We start from the raw sequence: 23,402 nt of genomic DNA, 5'->3' as shown, positions 1-23,402 counted from the left end.
CCATAAATGAATGCTGAACATTGTAGATGTCATTGTATAATATTTCAGTTCATTCGGATAAGAATTGCGCCTTGTAGGGGCTCAAAAAGCAAAATCGAGAGATCGGTTTATATGGGAGCTGCAGCAAGTTATTGATCGATTCAGACCATTTTAGACACAAATGTTGAATGTCATGAGAGAAGCCGTTGTACAAAATTTCTTTCAAATCGGTTGAGAATTGCGCCCTCTAGAGGCTCAAGAAATCAAGATCCCAGATCGATTTATATGGCAGCTATATCAGGTAATATACCGATTTTCGCCATACTAAGCACAGTTATTGGAAGTCATAACAAAACACCTCATGCAAAATTTCAGTCAAATCCAACGAGAATTGCGCCCTCTAGAGGCTCAAGAAGTCAAGACCCCATATCGGTTTATATGGTAGCTATACCAGATTATGAACTGAATTGAATCATACCTAGTACAGTGATACCAAAACACTACGTGCAAACTTTCAGTCAAATCGGTTGAGAAATGCCCCCTCTAGAGGCTCAAGAAGATCAGACCGAAGATCGGTTTATATGGCAGCTTTATCAAGTGAAGTGATACCAAAAATCACTTGCAAAATTTCAGTCAAATCGTACGAGAATTGCGCCCTCTAGAGGCTCAAGAAGTCAAGATCCAAGATCGATTTATATGGCAGCTATATCAAGTGAAGTGATACCAAAACACCACGTTCAAATTTTCAGTCAAATCTGACGAGAATTGCGCCCTCTAGAGACTCAAGAAGTCAAGATCCAAGATCGGTTTATATGGCAGCTATATCAAGTGAAGTGATACCAAAACACCTCGTGCAAAAATTTCAGTCAAATCGTACGAGAATTGCACCCTCTAGAGGCTCAAGAAGTCAAGACCCAAGATCGGTTTATATGGCAGCTATATCAAGTGAAGAGATACCAAAACACTACGTGCAAACTTTCAGTCAAATCGGACGAGAATTGCGCCCTCTAGAGGCTCAAGAAATCAAGACCCAAAATCGATTTATATGGCAGCTATATCAAAACATGGATCGATTTGGCCCATTTAAAATCCCAACCGACCTACACTAATAAAAAGTATTTGTGCAAATTTTCAAGCGACTAGCTTTACTCCTTCGAAAGTTAGCGTGCTTTCGACAGACAGACGGACGGACGGACAGACAGACGGACATGGCTGGTTCGACTTTAAATGACATGACGATCAAGAATATATACACTTTATTGGGTCTCAGACGCATATTTCGAGGTGTTAGAAACAGAATGACGAAATTAGTATACCCTCATCCTATGATGGAGGGTATAAAACTCTGGCTGCTTTTAGCAGGGTCTGTTTCTTCTGTGGCTTATGGTGTACGCTGTTATCCTATTATTGGAAGATGGAGAAGGGGGTGAAGCACTGTGACTGTTGTATAGTTTGAACGATGCTACATGGAACGGTAATTCAAGTGGTTAGTGTGATCTGATTATAAGAATTGTATGTACCGATTATATTTTCTTTCTTATTTAAATAATGCCTCAACGTTTATATCCATAAATTCTTAGCCAAAATTTGTTTCCATTGGTATGCAACTTTTTTATTTTGCTAATCCTATTAGAACGGAAAAAACACCTTCCTATCTTTTTCTTAATTTTGGAAAGGGAAAAAAAAGAGTGCCAGTATCACAGCTGTCATTACACAAAATCTGTCACATTAAATATTCAAAGAACATTTTTCTTGCAGACACACTTGAATGTGCCTACCCTGAACACAGTGTAGTCCCTATAAGCAGCCATCAATATTCTGGAGAAATCTGCCACAAGACTCTTTGTTAAATTAATGTCATTAATGAGATAACAAAGCTGTCATTTGGCCCATTTATCAAGTACAAATTATCTGTTAATCCTTTAACTCAATAAGAAATTTATGTACCCGGCATTATTGACTACAAGCAAGTGAGAATAGAGGCTTAACAAATAAATACCTTTATATTGATAGGTCAAGATGAAACGCTGTTAATTATTTAACATCGCCTCCATGCATCACTTGTCACAGAGACGGTTTTTGTTTACAGAAGGGACTGGATTTAAGCATAACTCAGCAATTTACAAATGCCCATTTAGTTTTTAATATTTTATAACATTTTTAAGTGTGTTTTTTAGTGCAGCACTTTGGGATGAGAAGTTAGGTTTAAAATGATGGGATTGATTATACAGTTTGGTTGCGTTCATCTCTCTGTATGTAGGCTGTTATCAAGCCACTTTATAAATAATCGAAGCGACCTAGTTGAAACTTGATAAACATGAGCATTTTGTCGTAACTTAGCACTTAGGGGTCTTTATCATGTAAAAAGCACTGAATTATCTGCTGTTGTAAGAACCCATGATTTTTATAGACTCCACCATAGGATGGGGGGTATATTAATTTCGTCATTCTGTTTGTAACTACTCGAAATATTCGTCTGAGACCCCATAAAGTATATATATTTTTGATCGTCGCGACATTTTATATCGATCTAGCCATGTCCGTCCGTCTGTCCGCCCATCCGTCCGTCTGTCTGTCGAAAGCACGCTAACTTCCGAAGAAGTAAAGCTAGCCGCTTGAAATTTTGCACAAATACTTCTTATTAGTGTAGGTCAGTTGGTATTGTAAATGGGCCATATCGGTCCATGTTTTGATATAGCTGCCATATAAACCGATCTTGGGTCTAGGCTTCTTGAGCCTCTAGCGTGCGCAATTCTTATACGATCAGAATGAAATTTTGCACAACGTGTTTTGTTATGACATCCAACAACTGTGCCAAGTATGGTTCAAATCGGTCCATAACCTGATATAGCTGCCATATAAACCGATCTTGGGTCTTGACTTCTTGAGCCTCTAGAGGGCACAATTCTTATCCGATTGAAATGAAATTTTGCACGACATGTTTTGTTATTATATCTAACAACTGTGCCAAGTATGGTTAAAATCGATCCATAACCTGATATAGCTGCCATATAAACCGATCTTGGGTCTTGACTTCTTGAGCCTCTAGAGGGCGCAATTCTTATCCGATTGGAATGGAATTTCGCACGACGTGTTCTGTTATGATATCCAACAACTGTGCCAAGTATGGTTCAAATCGGTTAATAACCTGATATAGCTGCCATAAAAACCGATCTTGGGTCTTGACTTCTTGAGCCTCTAGAGGGCACAATTCTTATCCGATTTGAATGAAATTTTGCACGACGTGTTTTGTTATGATATCCAACAACTGTACCAAGTATGGTTCAAATCGGTCCATAACCTGATATAGCTGCCATATAAACCGATCTTGGGTCTTGACTTCTTGAGCTTCCAGAGGGCGCAATTCTTATCCGATTGGAATGGAATTTCGCACGACGTGTTCTGTTATGATACCCAACAACTGTGCTAAGTATGGTTCAAATCGGATGATAACCTGATATAGCTGCCATATAAACCGATCTTGGGTATTGACTTCTTCAGCCTCTAGCGTACGCAATTCTTATACGATCAGAATGAAATTTTGCACGACGTGTTTTGTTATGATATCCAACAACTGTACCAAGTATGGTTCAAATCGGTCTATAACCTGATATAGCTGTCATATAAACAGGTCTGGGGATTTTACATCTTGAGCTTCCGGAGATCGCAATTCCTATCCGACTTGGCTGAAATTTTGCATGGCGTATTTTATTTTTACTTGCAATAACTGTGTCAAATAAGGTTCAAATCGGTTCATAACCTGATATAGCTGCCATATAAACCGATCTGGGATCTTGACTTCTTGACCCCTAGAGGTAGCAATTAGTATCCGATATACCTGAAATTTTGTACGACGGATCCTCTCATGACCATCAAAAAACGTGTTTATTATGATCTGAATCGGTCTATAGCCCGATACAGATCCCATATAAATCGTTCTCTCTATTTTACTTCGTCCTTTAAGTATATATTGAGTTGCCCAAAAAGTAATTGCGGATTTTTTAAAAGAAAATAAATGCATTTTTAATAAAATTTAGTATGAACTTTAATCAAATATACTTTTTTACACTTTTTTTCTAAAGCAAGCTAAAAGTAACAGCTGATAACTGACAGAAGAAAGAATGCAATTACAGAGTCACAAGCTGTGAAAAAATTTGTCAACGCCGACTATATGAAAAATCCGCAATTACTTTTTGGGCAACCCAATATATATATTCTTGACTATCATGACATTTTATGTCCTTCTTGCCATGTCCGTCCGTCCATCCGTCTGTCTGTTGAAAGCCAGCTAACTTTTGAAGGCGGAAAGCTAGACGATTGAAACTTTGCACAAATACTTCCTATTAATGAAGTTCGATTGAAATTGTAAATGGGCCAAACTGATGTAAGGACCAGTAAAGAAGGGCAAAAGTCGGGCGGTGCCGACTGTATAATACCCTATACCTACCCTATAAGTACAATGTGGGACCCAAATCCAATTCTGAAACAATTTTGATGGACCTCGGCGAGCAAATATGTTCAAACTATAAAAACTAAGGTTGACAAATGGCAACATTATTGCAAATTAACCAAAATCTGACGAACATATATATGGGAGCTATATCTTATTCTGAACCTATATCGAGCAAACTTCTCAGATAAAGTGGTAGTCGTCGAGGAAAGCGTTGTGGAAAATTTTGGCAAGATTGGTCACAAAATGAGCTTGCAGTGGCTCTTAAAGTAAAAATCGGGTGATATACATATATGACAGCTATATCTAAATCTGGGCCGATTTCTATGAAATCCACCAGTAATATTGAGAGTGAAAGGAAGATAATCCCTACAAAATTTCGACAGAATCGAATCAGAAATGATCACTTTTTTGCAATATTTCTCAAAATCAGACGAACATATATATGAGAGCTATATTTAAATCTGAACCGATTTCAAGCAAACTCAATGTATATTTTGGTAGTCATCGAGGAAAGCGTTTTGCAAAATTTTGGCATGATGGATCAATAAATGCGCTTGCTGTGACTCTAGAAGCTAAAATCGGGCGATATATTGATATGGGAGCTATATCTCAATCTGAACCGATTTCCATGAAATTCACTATTAATATTGAGAGTCAAGAGAAAATTCCCCCTGCCGAATTTCGAGAAATTCGGTTAACCAGTGACCATTTTATTGCAATATTACTGCAAATCGGACGAACATATATGTTGGAGCTATATCTAAATCTGAACCGATTTCGAGCAAACTCAATGTATATTGTGGTAGTCATCGAGGAAAGCGTTGTGCAATATTTTGGCAAGATTGGTGAATAAATGTGCTTGCAGTGGCTCTAGGAGTGAAAATCGGGCTATATATACATATGAGAGCTATATCTAAATCTGAGCCGATTTCCATAAAATTCACCAGTAATGTCGACAGTCGTAAAAAAATCCTTCCAGCCAAATTTCGAGAAAATCGGTTAACAAATAGCAATTTTATTGCATTATTACTGAAAATCGGACGAAAATATATATGAGAGCTATATCCAGATCTGAACCGATTTCTTCCAATTTCAATAGCCTTAGTCTCTACGCCAAAAAACATGCCTGTAATAAATTTAAAGACGATCGGATGAAAACTGCGACCTGTACTCTGTACACAAATTAACATAGACAGACAGACGGACATAGCTAAACCGAATCAGAAAGTGATTCTAAGTCGATCGGTATACTTATCAATGGGTCTATCTCTCTTCCTTTTGGGTGTTACAAACTAATTCCCTAAGTTATAATACCCTGTACCACAGTAGTAGTGTAGTATATAATGATATTTCTTAAGCCTATAGAGGGCGCACTTCTTACCCGATTTAGCCATTTTTTTTGCACGATGATCTCCTGCAGATGCATAAAGAATGGTCCGAAGAAGACGTTGTATAAAATGTCTGCCAAATCGGATGAGAATTGCGCCCACTAGAGACTCAAGATCCCAGATGTGTTTATATGATCAGTTGTTGGTAGTGAAATTGAAACACCACGTGCAAAATTACAGCCAAATCGGATAAGAATTGCGCCTTCTAAAAGCTACGGGTTGTCAAGACCACAGATCGGTTTATATGGCATCTATATCAGGTTATGAACCGATTTGAACCATACTTAGCACAGTTGTTGAAAGTAAAACCAAGACACCAAGTGCCAAATTTCAGTCAAATCGGACGAGAATTGCGTCTTCTAGAGGCTGAAAAAAGTCAAGACCCAAGATCAGTTTATATAGCAGCTATATCAGGTTATGTACCCATTTGCGTCCCATACTTAGCACAGTGTTTTGAAGTCATAACAAAACAAATCAGGCAAAATTTGAGACAAATCGGATAAGAATTGCGCCCCCTAGAGGCTCAAGAAGTCAAGATCCCAGATCGGTTTTTTATGACAGCTATATAAGATAATGTACCGATTTGCGTCATACTTAGCACAGTTGTTGGAAGTCATAACAAAACACCTGGCGCAAAATTTTAAAAACTGAGCCCTCCAGCGGCTCAAGAAGTCAAAATCCAAAATCCGTTTATATAGCCTGGTATAGCAGGCGGTGGACCGATTTCAACCATACATGGCACAGTTGTTGGAAGTGATACCAAAACACCATGTGCAAAATTTCAGACAAATCGGACGAAGTCATAACTGACAGAAGTCATAACTGAATACTACATGCAAAATTTCAGGCAAATCGGATGAAAATTAAGGCTTTCGGAGGCACAAGAGTTTAATCGGGAAATCGGTTTATATGAGAGCTATATCAGGTTCTTGACCGTACTTGGTACAGTTGTTGGAAGTCACAATAGAACATTTTGTGCAAAATTTCAACCAAATAGGATGAAAATTGAGTCTTCCAGGGGCTCAATAAATCAAATCGGGAGATCGGTTTATATGGGAGCTATATCGGGTTCTTGACCGATTTGAACCGTACTCGGCAGAGTTTTTGGAAGTCGATCTGCAAAATTTTAGCTAAATCGGATGAAAATTGCGACTTCCAGGGGCTTAATTCTTGATCAGCGTAAAAATCTAAGACGATCTAGACACGTCCGTCCATCTGTCCGTCTATCTGTTGAAATCTCGTTACAGTCTTTAAAAATAGAGATATTGAGAAAATAGAGATATTTTTTGTCCATAAGTAGGATAAGTTCGTAGATGGGCTATATCGGACTATATCTTGATATAGCCTTCATATAGTTTAAGGCCTATAAAAGCCGCATTTATTATCCGATTTTGCTGAAATTTGGGACAATGAGTTGTGTTATGCCCTTCGATATCCTTCTTCAATTTAGCTCAGATCGGTAGAGTTTTGGATATAGCTGTCATATAGACCAATCCTCCGATTTAGGGTCTTAGGCCCATAAAAGCCACATTTATTACTCGATTTTGCTGAAATTTAGTACAGTGAGTTGTGCTAGGCCCTTCGATATCCTTTGTCAATTTGGCTCAGATCGGTCCAGATTTGGATATAGCTGCCATATATATAGATTCGCCTATTTAGGGTCTTAGGCCCATAAAAGCCACATTTATTATCCGATTTTGCTGAAGTTTGAGAGAGTGAGTTGTGTTTAACTTTTCTACATCCTTCTTCAATTTCACTCAGATCGGTCCAGATTTGGATATAGCTGCCATATAGACCGATCCTCCGATTTAGGGTCCTAGGCCCATAAAAGCCACATTTATTGTCCGATTTTGCTGAAACTTGGGACAGTGAGTTGCCTTAGTGAGTGAGTTTGGGCCCATAAAAGGCGCATTTATTGTCCGATTTCGCTGATATTTGAAACAGTGGATAGTTTTAAGTCTCCCGATGTCCTTCCCAAGTATGGTTCCGATCTGACTATATTTATATATAGTTGCCATATAAACCGATCTCCCGATAAAGGGTCTGAAGCCCATAAATGCTTTATTATTTACCTGATTTCGCTGAAATTTAAAGCAGTAAGTAGTTTTAGTCCTACCAACATCTGACTTAAATATGGTTTAGATCCGACTGTATATAGATATAGCTGCCATGTAGACCGATCTCCCGATAAAGGTTCTGAAGCCCATAAAATCCCTATTTATTACCCGATTTTGCTAAAATTTAAAATTGTGGGTTGTTTTAAGTCTCCCGATATCCGACTTAAATATGGTTCTGATCGGACTATATTCAGATATAGCTGTCATGTAGACCGATCTTCCGATAATGGTTCTGAAGCCCATAAGAGCCCTATTTATTACCCGATTTTGCTGAAATTTGGAATAGTGTATAGTTTCAAGTCTCCCGATGTCTTTCTCAAATATAGTTCGGATCTGACTATATTAAGATACAGCTGCCATACAGACCGATCTCTCGATAAAGGGCCCAAACCCCGTAAAAGCATTATTTTTTATCCGATTTCGCTGAAATATGTAACAGTGCGTAGTTTTAGGCCCTCCGACCCAAAAATGGTAAAGATGGGATATAGCAGCCATATAGACCGATATGCCGGTTAAGGGTCAGAAGCCCATAAAAACTTTATTTTTTATCCGATTTCGATGAAATTTGAAATACAAAATTCAACAGTGACTTATATTTATTAGACCACTCAATGTCCGTGCCTAATTTGGGTGCATAAGTTATCCAATTTTCATCGGATTGTAACGAAAGGGGGTTTACATATATACCCGAGGTTGTGGGTATCCAAAGTTCGGCCCGGCGAAACTTAATGCCTTTTTACTTGTTTTATTTTATGTTTACCACCAAAAAATTGAGTAGCAAACATTTTTGGCAAACAACAGACTTTCCAGCAGTCAGTCTGCTGTTTGAAAATTGCAAACAGCTATAACAGCAGTGTGCTATTCTCAACAGACTCTTTTCTTGAAGCGTGCCTTACTCCGAACTGAATTTTTAATATTTTGTCTTAGTTATTCCAAAATTATTATTCGTTGGGAACAAAAAGGCACACAACTTGATAAACGACATCTATTTTTCAATTCAAACAAGTTTCCATTTTATTTTTTGTTATTATTGTTATTTATGCGTACTATATGAATACCTGGAAAAATAAGGCAAACAAAGTTAATTTTCCTAACAGATTTCCATTAGCGGATATTCACTTCATTACCAGAGTAAATAAGTTTGCCTATTGCTCACGAAAAACAAAAAAAAAAAACAAATAAATCACACAACTTCCTAGAACTACAGGGGCAAGCATTTATTACATATTTAAATTTTTGATATAGGCCTAATTTTTATTCTTGTGAAATTTGATGTTATCACCAAACTTATGCCACACACTGTACTTGCTAGTCAAACGTAGTCTTAAATTAACAACACCTCCCACTCTTCCACTCACACCTACCGGAGCGGTACCCCAGTAAAATCTTGGGACGTGTATGCACATATTTGTACAAATTAATTGCTGAGATATGATAAAACAAACAAAAGAATAAAAAAAAAACGTAAAGGGAAGATATTAACCAAAACATTTGACTGGCACATTTCTAGAAAATTAGTCGCTCTACACGCCATTGGGCGATAAATAACCATAACGTCAAGGTTGAGTGCACAAAAAACCCCTTATTATTGCAACTGCAACTACAACTGCTTCAAGCTAAAAACATCCCCCTCCTCAACTCTTCTGAGAATTTAGTAATCGTCTGAAGTTGCTCAGAACTATAGACAGCCTGACACCATGACAAGTCCTTGCGGAAAAGGGCCGGGGTAGACACCAAGTCAAAGGCTTGCCGTCTAAGGGTGCAACTAATTAGCCTTGCAACCAAATGTTTTTCTACACTAATTTGTAGCCAACAATTTCCCCAAATAGTTAACATACATACTCGTACTTTATTACCCACTAATGAGTGAGGAGTGTTAGACAAAAGGACACCAAAGCTGAGTAAATATATTTCATGCCGATAGGCTATTAGAACACTTAATGCGCCGGGGAAACGGTGTGAAGGACAATGTCCACCTTGTTTTTCAAATATTATTAAATCTCTATAGGCAGCAGTTTTGCAGCTTTTCGTACTCTAAGGTTCACACCGCAAGTTTGTAATGGGACTATGAACCTGATCTTTGCAGGATATAGATATTGCGAGGGCTTACGATGACAAAATCCGTTAAATAAAAACAAGCAAGAACCTGCTAAGTTCGGCCGGGCCGAATTTTATATACTCTCCACCACGGTCGCATCGAGTCGAGATCTTTGCGCAGTATCTGTTTTTAGGCAAACAAAGTATAATGAATAAGGACGGAGGAGCAGCTATATCAAGTTATAGTCCGATTCGGGGCTCAAGAAGCGAAATCGGCAGATCGGTTTATATGGGAGCTGTATGAAGCTATAGATCGATTCTGACCATATTGCACACGTATGTTGAAGGCCATGGGAGGAGCCGTTGTACAAAATTTTAGTCAAATCGGAAGAGAATTGCGCCCTCTAGAGGCTCAAGAAGTCAAGACCCAAGATCGGTTTATATGGCAGCTATTTCAGGTTATGGACCGATTAGAACCATACTACTCACAGTGGTTGGAAGTTATATCAGAACACTATGTGCAAAATTTCAGTCAAATCGGACGAGAATTGCGCCCTCTAGAGGCTCAAGAAGTCAAGACCCAAGATTGGTTTATATGGCAGCTATATCAGGTTATGGACCGATTAGGACCATACTACTCGCAGTTTTTGGAAGTAATATAAAAACACTATGTGCAAAATTTCAGTCAAATCGGACGAGATTTGCGCCCTCTAAAGGCTCAAGAAGTCAAGACCCAAGACCGGTTTATATGGCAGCTATATGAAGTTATAGAACGATTTGAACCATACTTAGCACAGTTGGTGAAAGTGACATCAAAACACTATGTACAAAATTGCAGTCAAATCGAACGAGAATTGCGCTCTCTAGAGGCTCAAGAAGTCAAGACCCAAGATCGGTTTATATGGCAGCTATATCAGGTTATGAACTGATTAAGACCATTCTACTCACAGTTGTTGGAAGTGATATCAAAACACTAAGTGCAAAATTTCATTCCAATTTGATAAGAATTGCGCCCTCTAGAGGTTGAAAAAGTCAAGACCAAAGATGGGTTTATATGGCAGCTACATCAAAACATTTACCGATTTGGCCCATTTACAATCCCAACCGACTTACACTAATAAGAAGTATTTGTGCAAAATTTTAAGCGGCTAGCTCTACTCCTTCAAAAGTTAGCGTGCTTTCGACAGACAGAAGGACAGACGGACCGACATGGCTAGTTCGACTTAAAATGTCACGAGAATCAAGTATTTATATACTTTATGGGGTCTCAAACGAATATTTCGAGTAGTTACAAACAGAATGACGAAATTAGTATACCCCAATCCTATGGTGGAGGGTATAACAAGTAAAAGGGCGTTAAGTTTGGCTGGGCCGAACTTTGGATACCCACCATCTCGTGTTTATATATCTATCTGAGCCACATTGAAGAAGAATGTCGAAGGGCCTAACACAACTCACTGTTCCAAATTTCGGCGACATCGGTCAATAAATGCGCCTTTTATGGGCCCAAAGCCTTAAATCGAAATATCGGTTTATATAGTAGCCATATTCAAATCTGGACCGATCTGGCCTAAATTGAAGAAGGATGTCGAAGGGCGTAACACAACTCAATGTCCCCATGTTTTGGGAAAATCAGACAATAATTGACCGATTTCTCGATGTAAGGTTTTGGGCCCATAAAAGGCGCATTTATTGTCGGATGTCGCCGAAATTTGGGATCGTGAGTTATATAAACCCCCCGACTTCTTTCTGCAATATGGCTCAGATTGGTTCAGATTTGGGTATTGCTGACAAATAGACCGATCTCTCGATTTAAGGTTAAGTGCCCATAAAAGCCACATTAATTATTCGATTTTGCTGAAATTGGGGACAGTGAGTTATGTTAGGCCACTCGACATCTCTCTTCAATTTGGCCTATAGCTGCCATATAGACCGATCTTTCGATTTAAGGATTTGGGCCCATAAAAGGCGCATTTATTCTCCGATGTCGCCGAAATTTGGGACAGTAAGTTGTGTTAGACTCTTCGACATTTTTGTTAGATTTGGCCTAAATCGGTCCAGATTTGGATATAGCTGCCATACAGAACGATCTCTCGATTTAAGGTTGTGGGCCCTTAAAATGCGCTTTTATTGTCCGATGTCCCTGAAGTTTGGGACAGTGAGTTGTGTTAAGTCCCTCGATATATTTTTGCAATATAGCACAGATCGGTTCAGATTTGGATATAGCTGGCATATAGACCGATCTCTCGATTCAAGGTTTTGGGCCCATAAAAGGCGCATTTATTGTCCGATGGCGCCGAGATTTGGGACAGTGTGTTAAATTTAGCCCCTCGACATCTTTCTGCAATATGGTTTAGATAGGTTCAGATTTGGATATAGCTGCCATATAGACCGATCTCTCGATTTAAGGTTGTGGGCCCATAAAAGGCGCATTTATTGTCCGATGTCGCTTAAATTTGGGGCAGTGAGTTGTGTTAAGTCCTTCGACATATTTTTGCAATATAGCACAGATCGGTTCAGATTTGGATATAGCTGCCATATAGACCGCTCTCTCGATTTTAGGTTTTGGGGCCATAAAAGTAGCATTTATTGTCCGATTTCGCCGAAATTTGGGACGGTGAGTTGTGTTAGGATCTTTGATTTTTTTCTGCAACTTGGCTCATATCGGTCTAGATTTGAATATAGCTGCCATATAGACTGATATCTCGATTTAAAGTCTTAGCTCCATAAAAGGCGCATTTGTAATCCGATTTCACTGAAATTTGACACAGTGACTTTTGTAGGGCCCTTCGACATTCTTCTTCAATTTGGCTCAGATCTGTCCAGGTTTGGATATAGCTGCCATATAGACCGCTCTCTCGATTTTAGGTTTTGGGGCCATAAAAGGCGCATTTATTGTCCGATTTCGCCGAAATTTGGGACGGTGAGTTGTGTTAGGCTCTTCGATCTTTCTCTGCAACTTGGCCCAAATCGGTCTAGATTTAAATATAGCTGCTCTATAGACCAATATCTCGATTTAAAGTCTTGGCCCCATAAATGGCGCATTTGTAATCCGATTTCACTGAAACTTGGCACAGTGACTTGTGTTGGGCTTTTCGACATCCGTGTCATATAGGGTTCAGATCGAGTTTTTTTTTGTAAGATATAGCTTCTAAAAAAAACAATATTTTGTTATACACAATTGAACAATGACTTATTAGTGTCTGGTCCAAATCGGAACATATTTCGATATAGGTGCTATGGGACATAAGGTATGCATTTTTCACCGTATTTTGGCGAAAGGTGGTTTAGATATATACCCGAGGTGGAGGTTATGCAAAGTTCGGCCCGACCGAACTTAACGGCTTGTTACTTGTTTCCTTTTGCATGATACTAACAAATATCCAAAGTTTCAAAGTCCTGTACTACAATTTTTGCATATGGTATACAAATCATTATTGGCATCCTTCACAGATTCAATCTGCCAGCTTTGCTGTTTCACTTATGCATTCAATCTTGATGCTTGTTGCAAAACTGTAAAAGTATGTGATGTGATTAATATGTAATTAATGCCTTACAAATTCCTATAAACCTTAATCATAATCAAAAATTTTCAGTTATTATTGGAAAATGGTAGCACTCGAACAATACGGAGTAATTCATGAAATGCTTTCACTCCTCTCCCTCTTTCAATAAAATTAAATTGCATATTTCACGCATGGCTTAAGGGCAATTAGAAATTCCTGCAAAGAGGGTTTGAGTGGTTGTACAGCACAAACTTTCATAATATTGCCGATTGCCGAGAGCTGTAACACACTTGCAAAGTACTAAAAGTGTCAGCAGCGAAAAAAAAAATTTTTAACACATATGGTTTTTATGAACTTTCGCTACTTCAACGGCAATGTAGGACTAGTGAGTAGCTTGCACCCAATTTTCCTCTATTTTTCAAAGTTTATGGTGCAGAAAGAGTAAAGTGCAATTTTTCCATTGCAACGATTAAATTTTTTCGCAAAATATTTTTCTTTTGGCGATTGTTGCTTAAAGTGGCCGTCCGTTAGTTGGTGGGTTGGTGGGAGGGTTGGTGGGTTTTGGTCGATTGTTGCTTGGGTATCCATTTAAGTGTTATGAATGTTAAGGACACAAAGGCCACACAATAAGCCTTCAAGCCCGTCTGTCTACTTGCCTCCTTTTGTGTTCGTTCACTCGAACAGTCGATAGAGCAATTTACGTGCAAATGGATCAAGTCGCCGGGAACGAGAATGGTATGGCAGTTAGGTTGGTGGCAGTTTATGGAAACAATGCATAAAGGAAAGGGATGAAGGAGGCAATGGATAAAAAAACGCTAAATTCGTTTTCCATGTGACTGGTTAACTATAACAGCCATCGGCGTTGGGAAGATAATAAAAATGCTACTTCTCCCGATGGCAATGACATTGCCGGATGTTACAGTGGATAGGAAACACACAATGCGAGTGTGTTAAGCATATGTGCATCTTTGCTTTGGTGGTGGTATTGGAAGATTTGAGAGACTTATATTTCTCATTGTTAATTGATATACAGAAGGGCCACGAAAATATTTCATTAGCTTTGATATTCTAAATTATGGCAAATGATACATGACATTCTATCTAATTCCCTGGAGGGGGGAGAGGTAAACCTTTTCAGTTTATTATGTGAATTAACCCATGATCAAAAATGTGTAGGATCAGGGAAATCAATGCTTTAAATGTGTGAACGTTATTTCACAATAAGTTAAGAAAAACCAGCAAGGAAATGCATAAGTAGGGCGGTGCATCCTCGGCGGATGTTTTCAGTTGGGTTATTAAAACATCCGCATCAAATTTCGGGCCAGTAACTCGCCCCCGAAGAACTATGAAAATCACTATTAGAAATATAGGAATAGTAACAAGTAAGAGAGTGCTAAGTTCGGCCGGGTCGAATCTTATATACCCTCCACCATTGTTCGCATTTGTCGAGTTTTATGCACGGTATCTCTTTTTAGACAAACATAGAATATTGAATAAGAACTCTTATGCTATTGGAGCTTTATCAAGTTATAGTCCGATTCGGACCATAAATGAATGCTGAACATTGTAGAAGTCATTGTGTAATATTTCAGTTCATTCGGATAAGAATTGCGCCTTGTAGGGGCTCAAGGAACAAAATCGGGAGGTATGCTTATATGGGAGCTGTATCAAGCTATTGATCGATTGAGACCATATTAGACACGTATGTTGAAGGTCATTGGAGAAGCCGTTGTACAAAATTTCAACAAAATCGGATGACAATTGCGACATCTAGAGGTTCAAGAAATCATGATACCAGATCAGTTTATATGGCAGCTATATCAGGTTCTATACCGATTTTCGCCATACTTAGCACAGCTATTGGAAGTACCATAAAACAAGTAAAAGCGTGCTAAGTTCGGCCGGGCCGAATCTTATATACCCTCCACCATGGATCGCATTTGTAAAGTTTTTTTCCCGGCATCTCTTCTTAGGCTAAAAAGGAGATAAGAAAAGACTTGCTCTGCTATTAAAACGATATCAAGATATGGTCCGGTTCGGACCACAATTAAATTATATGTTGGAGACCTGTGCAAAATTTCAGCCAATTCGTATAAGAATTGCGCCCATTGGGGCTCACGAAGTAAAATAGAGAGAACGATTTATATGGGATCTCTATCGGGCTATAGACCGATTCAGAACATAATAAACACGTTTGTTGATGGTCATGAGAGGATCCGTCGTACAAAATTTCAGGCATATCGGATAATAATTGCGACCTCTAGGGGTCAAGAAGTCAAGATCCCAGATCGGTTTATATGGCAGCTCAATCAGGTTATTAACCGATTTCAACCATACTTGGCACAATTGTTGGATATCATGACGAAATACTTCGTGCAAAAACTCATTCAAATCGGATAAGAATTGTGCCCTCTAGAGGCTCAAGAAGTCAAGACCCAAGATCGGTTTATATGGCAGCTATATCAGGTTATGAACCGATTTAAACCATACTTGGCACAGTTGTTGGGTATCATAACAAAACACGTCGTGCGAAATTCCATTCCAATCGGATAAGAATTGCTCCCTCTAGAGGCTCAAGAAGTCGAGACCCAAGATCGGTTTATATGGCAGCTATATCAGGTTATGGACCGATTTGAACCACACTTGGCACAGTTGTTGGATATAATAACAAAACACGTCGTGCAAAATTTCATTCTGATCGGATAAGAATTGCGCACGCTAGAGGCTCAAGAAGTCAAGACCCAAGATCGGTTTATATGGCAGCTATATCAGATTATGGACCGATTTGAACCATACTCGGCACAGTTGTTGGATGTCGTAAGAAAACACGTCGTGCGAAATTTCATTCCAATCGGAAAAGAATTGCGCACTCTAGAGGCTCAAGAAGTCAAGACCCAAGATCGGTTTATATGGCAGCTATATCAAAACATGGACCGATATGGCCCATTTACAATACCAACCGACCTACACTAATAAGAAGTATTTGTGCAAAATTTCAAGCGGCTAGTTTTACTCCTTCGGAAGTTAGCGTTCTTTCGACAGACAGACGGACGGACGGACGGACAGACAGACGGACGGACATGGCTAGATCGACATAAAATGTCGCGACGATCAAGAATATATATACTTTATGGGGTCTCAGACGAATATTTCGAGTAGTTACAAACATAATGACGAAATCAATATACCCCCCATCTTATGGTGGAGGGTATAAAAACACACCATGCAAAATTTCAGCCAAATCGGATGAGAATTGCGCGCTCTATTGGCTCAAGAAGTCAAGATTCAGGATCGGTTTAAATAACAGTTATACTAGATTATGAGCCGATTTTATGCATTCTAAGCACAGTTGTTGGAAGTGAAATTAGAACACTATGTGCAAAATTTCAGTTAAATCGGACGATTGCACCCTCTAGAGGCTCAAGAAGTCAAGACCCAAGATCGGTTTATATGGCAGCTATATAAAAACCGATTTGGCCCATTTACAATACCAATCGACCTACACTAATAAATAGTTTTTGTGCAAAATTTCAAGCAGCTAGGTTTACTCCTTTATTCGCAAGATAGCGTGCTTTCAATTGTCGGACGGACGGACAGACGCACGGACATGGCTAGATCGACTTAAAATGACATGACGATCAAGAATATATACCTGATGGGGTATTAGACGCATATCTCGAGGTGTTACAAACAGAGTGACGAAATTAGTATACCCCCATCCTATGGTGGGGGGTATAAAAATAAATCGATCTGAACCATATATGACGTGGAAGCCAGCCGAACATAACTCACTTTATCAAATTTCAGTAAAATCGGATTACAAATGCGTATCTTATGGAGCCAAGACTTTAAATCGAGACAATGGTCGTATGGGAGCTATATTTGGACCTCTCTGAGCCAAATCGAAGAAGAATGTCGAAGGGCCTAAAACAACTCACTGTCCAAAATTTCGCGACATTGGGCAATAAATGCGCCTTTTATGGGCCCAAACCCTTTAACCGAGAGATCGGTCCATATGGCAGCTATATGCAAATCTGGACCGATTTGTGCCATATTACAGAAGTATGTCGAGGGGGTTAATTTAACTTACTGTCCCAAATGTTTTCAAAATCGGACAATGAATGCGGCTTTTATGGGCACAAAACCTTAAATTGAGAGATCTTTCTATATGGCAGCTATATCCAAATCTGGACCGATTTGGCCCAAGTCTCACAAAAATGCCGAAGAGCCTAACACAACTCACTGTCCCAAATTTCGGCGACATAAAAGGCACATTGGGCAATAAATGGCCCCAAACCCTTAAATCGAGAGATCGGTCTATGTGGCAGTTATATCCAAATCTGAACCGACGGGCGGACAGACATACGCACATCGTTAAATCGTCATAGAATTTTGCGACGATTGTTCGATGTAGGTTCGGAAATTGATATTTCAATGTGTTGCAAACGGAATGACTAAATGAATATACTCCCCTATCCTATGGTGGTGGGTATAAAAAGTAAATCGATAAATTTTTGCTGTTGCCCGTTTTTTGACACACTGTACTCCAGGGCATAGCATAACCAATACCATTAACCACACTTGTTAGCATTGCATATTGGAAGAGAGTAAAGAAATTTTTTACATATTTTATAACTCAATAACAATGGTCGTCGCTGTCGTCGCAATGCCATCCTGCTTAACAGACTGTGTGGAGCTGTTCAAAAAAAATGCCCCTTTTGCAAATTCACTGAAATTCTTTTTGTTGTCTGTTTCGTGCTGAGCAGGCGATTTCCGTGTGAGCTCATATTGATTTGCAATGATTTAATACTTCAAAAGCGAAAACTCGTTGCTTGGTATTTTTCAAAGATGTTGATAAAGTGCAGTTTTAATAATTATAAGCCGTTTAAAAAAGATCTATCAGTGTGATAAATGCTTTTATATCAATTCGTTGTCAATGGTTGTGTAAGGAAGGATTAAAGGCTGCTGACTGGAGTTCAAGGAGGCATATGGATGATGATTTGGTAATGTGGTGGTTGGAATATCCTTTAGTCTCTATTAGGCATAAAAAGAAGTTGAAAGGCATTAAGTTTGGCCGGGTCGAACTTTGGATATCCACCACCTGGAGTATATATGTGAACCACCTTTTGTCATTATCAGGTGAAAAATTCATTATTTATGCACCCTTAGAAGCTACATTCAAATGTGGTCCAATTTGGACCAAAATAGACACGGACATTGAGTAGTCTTAAAAATACAAGCTACTGCTGCATTGTGTAGAACAAAATATTGGTCTTTTTGACAGCTATATCCAAATATAGACCGATCCGATCCATAAAGGACATGGATGTCGAAAAGCCTAACATTAGTCACTGTGGCAAATTTCAGCGAAATCGAATAATAAATATGACTTTTATTGGCCTAAGAACCTCAATCAGTAGTTCGGTCTATATGGGAGCTGTATCCAAATCGAACCGATATGGCTTACTTGCAATCTCCGATATGGCCTATTGGAAATCAATAAGAAGTATCTGTGCAAAATTTCATACAGCTAGCTTTACGCGTTCGACCGCTATCGTGATTTCAACAGACAAACGGATGGACGGACATGACTAGATCGACACAGAATGTCGAGACTATCCAGAATATATATACTTTATGGGGTCGCAGATCAATATTTTGGGATTTTGCAAACGGAATGCCGAGATTAATATACCCCCATCCTATGGTGGTGGGCATAACAATGTTTCCCTTATTTGTGTTTCTCCTTTTAATCACAACAAATGTTACATTTGTGCTACAAAAAAGGTCCTTTGCTTTTTGAGTGCCTGTCCAGTGTCTCTCTGATAGTTTTTGGTTTTATGCATACAGCTTTTAAGCGATACTAATTTTTATACCCACCACCTAAGGATGTGGGTATATTCATTTTGTCATTCCGTTTGCAACACATCGAAATAGCCATTTCCGACCCTATAAAGTATATATATTCTTGTTCAGGGTAAAAATCTAAGACGATCTAGCCATGTCCGTCCGTCTGTCCGTCTGACTGTTGAAATCACGCTACGGTCTTTAAGAATAGAGATATTGAGCTGAAACTTTGCATAGATTATTTTTTGTCCATAAGCAGGTTGAGTTCGAAGATGGGCTATATCGGACTATATCTTGATATAGCCCCCATATAGACCGTTCCGACGACTTAGGGTCTTAGGCCCATAAAGCCACATTTATTATCCGATAATGCTGAAATTTGAGTCAGTGAGTTGTGTTAGGCCCTTCGACATCCTTCTTCAACTTGGCCCAGATCGGTCTAGATTTCGATATAGCTGCCATATAGACCGATCTCTAAATTTAAGGTTTTGGGCGCATAAAAAAGGTGTATTCATTGTCCGATGTCGTCGAAATTTGGGACAGGGAGTTTGTTTAGGCCCCTCGAAAATTATCTTTAATATGGCGCAGATCGGTCCAGATTAGGATAGAGCTGCCATATAGACCGATCTATCGATTTAAGGTTTCGAACCCATAAAGGCGCATTTATTGTCCGATTGCGCCGAAATTTGGGATAATCAGTTAGGTTAGGTTCTTAAATATTATTCTTCAATTTGGTTCAGATCGGTTCCAATTTGCATATAGCTGCCATATAGACCGATCTCTAGATTTATGGTTTTGGGCCCATAAAGGCGCATTTATTGTCCCATTGCGTCGAAATTTGAGACAGTGAGTTAAGTTAGGCCCATCGACATTAATCTTCAATATGGCTCAGATCGGTCAAGATTTGGATATAGCTGCCATATGGACCGATCTATCGATTTAAGGTCTTGGGACCATAAAAGCCACTTTTATCATCCGATTTTGCCAAAATTTTGGACAGTGAGTTGTGCTAGGCCCTTCGACATCGTTCTTCAATTTGGTCCAGATCGGTTCATATTTATATATAGCTGCCATATAGACCGATCTCTCGATTTAAGGTCTTGGGCCCATAAAAGTCGCATTTATTGTCCGATTTCGCGGAAATTTGGGACAGTGAGTTGTGTTAGGGCCTTCGACATCCTTCTTCAATTTGGCCCAGATCGATCCAGATTTGGATATAGCTGTCATATAGACCGTCCTCTCGATTTAAGGCCTTGGGCCAATAAAAGGCGCATTTATTGTCCGATTTCGTCGAAATTTGGAACATTGAGTTGTGTTAGGTATTGCGACATCCTCCTTCTATTTGGTTTAGATCGGTTTAGATTTAGATATAGCTGCCATATAGACCGATCTCTCATATTAAGGTCTTGGGCCAATAAAAGTCGCATTTATTGTCCGATTTCGCGGAAATTTGGGACAGTGAGTTGTATTAGGCCCTTCGACATCCTTCTTCAATTTGGCCCAGATCGCTCCAGATTTGGATATAGCTGTCACATAGACCGTCCTCTCGATTTAAAGCTTTGGGCCAGAAAAGTTGCATTTATTGCCCGATGTCGGCGAAATTTGGGACAGTGACTTAAGTTAAGCCCCTCGAGTTACTTCTGTAATGTGGCACAGATCGGTCCAGATTTGGATATAGCTGACATATAGACCGATCTCTCGATTTAAGGTTTTGATCCAATAAAAGGGGTATTTATTGTCCGAGTTCGCCGAAATTTGGTACAGTGAGTTGTGATAGGCTCTTCTACATTTTTCTAAAACTTGGCACAAATCGGTCCAGAATTGGAAATAGCTACCATATAGACCGATATCTCGATTTAAAATCTTGGCCCTATAGAAGGCGTATTTATAATTCGATTTCGCTCAAATTGGACACAGTGGCTTATGTTAGGCTTTTTGACATCCGTGTCGTATATGGTTCAGATCGGTTTATTGTTAGATATACCTACTAAAAAGACCAGCATTTTTACAACCTACATCACCACTGTGGTACAGAGTATTATAAGTTTGTGAATTTGTTTGCAACGCTAAGAAGGAGAAGAGATAGACCCATTGATAAGTATACCGATCGGCTCAGAATCACTTTCTGATTTGATTTAGCCATGTCCGTCCGTCCGCCTGTCCGTCGGTGAGTCTATGTATCCTTGTAATCAACGTGCAGGTCCTATTTGTTAACTAATCGTCACGAAATTTTGCACATGTCACTTTTTGGCCCAAGAACGAACACTGTTGATTTTGGTAAAAATCGGTTCAGATTTAGATATAGCTCCCATATATTGGGTTGCCCAAAAAGTTATTGCGGATTTTTTAAAAGAAAGTAAATGCATTTTAATTAACCTTAGAATGAACTTTAATCAAATATACTTTTTTACACTTTTTTTCTAAAGCAAGCTAAAAGTAACAGCTGATAACTGACAGAAGAAAGAATGCAATTCCAGAGTCACAAGCTGTGAAAAAATTTGTCAACGCCGACTATATGAAAAATCTGAAATTACTTTTTGGGCAACCCAATATTAAAGCTGTAGAGCCACAATTTTGCTCCGATATTCACCAAATTTGTCGTGGAGTCGTTTCGGTTCAGATTTAAATATAGCTCTCATATATATGTTCGTCCGATTTTGAGAAATATTCCAAAAAAGTGATCATTTATTACCCGATTCTGTCGAAACTTATCAGGAAGGATTTTCTTATGACTCTCAATATTTCTGGTGAATTTCATAGAAATCGACCCAGATTTAAATATAGCTGTCATATATGTATATCGCCAGATTTTCATCCCAAGAACCACGGCAAGCGCATTGTTTGAGCAATCTTACCAAAATTTTGCACAACGCTTTCCTCGACGACTACCACATTATCTGAGAAGTTTGCTCGGAATCGGTTCAGAATTAGATATAGCACCCATATATACCTTCGTAAGATTTTGGGTAATTTGCCATAATGTTGTCATTTGTCAACCGTAGTTTTTACAGTTTAAACAAATTTGCTCGCAGAGGTCCATCAAAATTGGTTCAGAATTGGATTTAGGTCCCACATTGTACTTATATGGTAGGTGTAGGGTTTTGCCCTTCCTTACTGGTTTTCTATATCTCCCCATTTCAAATTTAAGGCAATTGTAGTTTCGACGGTTTAACCTGCATACCCAATGTGGTGTAGGATATCAAAAGGTCGCATTTGCCCGACTTTAGCTCATCCATACTTGTTATACTTGTTTGTTGTTTTTTCTTTCAACCTTTCCTTTAACATCAAAATTGCGTTGGTTCTTATACAAAATTTTAATGAAAAGTATTACCACATAATCCGCAGATAATAACGACAAGGATATGCGGTAATGACCTTGATAAGTTTGTAATTAACGTTTAGATTTCACTAAAAGCTTTTCGCCAGAACAAGATAAAAAACCATAGAGAGAGGAAACCAAAGAATGGCAGAAAAAAGTATTTAGCAAGAAAATCGTTGTATGGAATGCAATATGGAAAAGAGGAGCTTTATCTGGTATTATAAATTTTGTTTGTGTACATTTAAAAGTTTAAGCCAAAGATAATGAACTAAATTAAAAGATATCTACGCTTCCAAGCATTTAAGACAAAAATTATTTTTGAAGACGAAAATTAGTTAAGATAAAATGTTGTTAAATGTTTAGAAATTGACTTTGAGACGACAATGTACCGCATTGAAAGGATCAAAAAAGCATGTTTAATCATGGGGCTTCTTTAAAAGTTTATATCAAAAATAAGTAAAAAGGCATTAAGTTCGGCCGGGCCGAACCTTGGACACCCACCACATCGGGTATATATGTAAACCATCTTTCATCAAAATCTGGTGAAAAATGCATACCTTATGTCCCATAGCAGTTATGTCGAAATATCTTCCGATCTGGACCAAATACTAATAAGTAATAATAAGTAAGTAATAATAAGTAAAGTAGCTATATCTTAAAATAAGCCGATCTGAACTATTTATGACACGGATGTCGAAATGCCTAACATAAGTCACTGTATCAAATTTCAGTAAAATCGGATTATAAATGCGTCTC

Source organism: Stomoxys calcitrans, chromosome 2 (genome assembly GCF_963082655.1).
Source record: "Stomoxys calcitrans chromosome 2, idStoCalc2.1, whole genome shotgun sequence".
Taxonomy (NCBI): Eukaryota; Metazoa; Arthropoda; class Insecta; order Diptera; family Muscidae; genus Stomoxys; species Stomoxys calcitrans.
The sequence above is the reverse complement of the archived record's forward strand: the minus strand, read 5'-3'. Positions refer to the sequence as shown.